Source organism: Arachis stenosperma, chromosome 3, assembly GCF_014773155.1.
Source record: "Arachis stenosperma cultivar V10309 chromosome 3, arast.V10309.gnm1.PFL2, whole genome shotgun sequence".
Classification (NCBI taxonomy): Eukaryota; Viridiplantae; Streptophyta; class Magnoliopsida; order Fabales; family Fabaceae; genus Arachis; species Arachis stenosperma.
Window position 1 is genome coordinate 62,664,302 of NC_080379.1, and position 1,770 is coordinate 62,666,071.

The 1,770-nt window shown below is 42.0% G+C and overlaps 1 non-coding gene across 1 annotated transcript; it reads right to left on the reverse strand.

The window, feature by feature from the left end:
• Window positions 1-718: 718 nt before the first annotated feature.
• Window positions 719-826, reverse strand: LOC130972103 (small nucleolar RNA R71). The gene has a single exon (XR_009083301.1). It is a non-coding gene; the product is annotated as a small nucleolar RNA R71 (small nucleolar RNA).
• Window positions 827-1,770: the final 944 nt, after the last annotated feature.

Below are 1,770 nucleotides of genomic sequence, written 5' to 3' on the forward strand. Positions count from 1 at the left end.
CTCACATCCTTCTATTTATGGAGTACTACTCCTTCTTAATGCACAATTCGAACTTTATCTCATCAAGTTCGAATTCTTCTACCTTCTTTCTTCTATTTTTCTTCTCCTCTGACACCTCAAGGAATCTCTATACTGTGACATAGAGGATTCTACATCTTCTTGTTCTCTTCTCTTTCATATGAGCAGGAGCAGAGACAAAGGCATTCTTGTTGAAGCGGACCCTGAACCTGAGAGGACCTTGAAGCAAAAGCTAAAAGAAGCTAAAGCACAACTCTCTTTAGAGAACCTGACCGAATTCTTCAAAGAAGAAGAACACATGGCAGCCGAAAACAACAATGCAAACAATGCAAGGAAGGTGCTGGGTGACTTTACTGCACCTACTCCCGACTTCTATGGGAGAAGCATCTCTATCCCTGCCATTTGAGCAAACAACTTTGAGCTTAAGCCTCAATTAGTTTCTCTAATGCAACAGAATTGCAAGTTCCATGGACTTCCAATGGAAGATCCTCATCAGTTTTTAGCTGAATTCTTGCAAATCTGTGACACAGTCAAGACTAATGGGGTAGACCCTGAGGTCTATAGACTTATGCTATTCCCTTTTGCTGTAAGAGACAGAGCTAGAACATGGTTGGATTCTCAACCTAAAGAAAGCCTGGACTCTTGGGAAAAGCTAGCCAATGCCTTCTTGGCAAAATTCTTTCCACCTCAGAAATTGAGCAAGCTTAGAGTGGAAGTCCAAACCTTCAGACAGAAGGATGGAGAATCCCTCTATGAAGCTTGGGAAAGATACAAACAATTAATCAGAAAGTGTCCTTCAGACATGCTTTCTGAATGGAGCATCATAGGTATTTTCTATGATGGTCTCTCTGAACTATCCAAGATGTCTTTGGATAGCTCTGCTGGAGGATCTCTTCATCTGAAGAAGACGCCTACAGAAGCTCAAGAGCTCATTGAAATGGTTGCAAATAACCAATTCATGTACACTTCTGAAAGGAATCCTGTGAACAATGGGACAAGTCAGAAGAAAGGAGTTCTTGAGATTGATGCTCTGAATGCCATACTGGCTTAGAACAAGATATTGACTCAACAAGTCAATTTGATTTCTCAAAGTCTGTCTGGAATGCAAAATGCACCAAGCAGTACTAAGGATGCTTCATCTGAAGAAGAAGCTTATGATCCTGAGAACCCTTCAATGGAAGAGGTGAATTACATGGGAGAACCCTATGGAAACACCTATAATTCTTCATGGAGAAATCACCCAAATTTCTCATGGAAGATTCAAGAGAGACCTCAACAAGGTTTCAACAACAATAATGGTGGAAGAAACAGGTTTAGCAATGGCAAGCCTTTTCCATCATCTTCTCAGCAACAGACAGAGAATTCTAAGCAGAACCCCTCTGACTTAGCAACAATGGTCTCTGATCTAATCAAAACCACTCAAAGTTTCATGAATGAAACAAGGTCCTCCATTAGAAATTTGGAAGGACAAGTGGGTCAGCTGAGCAAGAAAATTACTGAACTCCCTCCTAGTACTCTCCCAAGCAACACAGAAGAAAATCCAAAAGGAGAGTGCAAAGCTATTAACATGGCCGAATTCTGGGAGGAAGGAGAGGCAGTGAACGCCACTGAGGAAGACCTCAATGGGTGTGCACTGGCCTCCACTGAGTTCCCCAATGAGGAACTATGGGAATCTGAGGCTCAAAATGAGACCATAGAGATTCCATTGGACTGACTTCTGCCTTTCATGAGCTCTGATGAGTATTCTTCCTC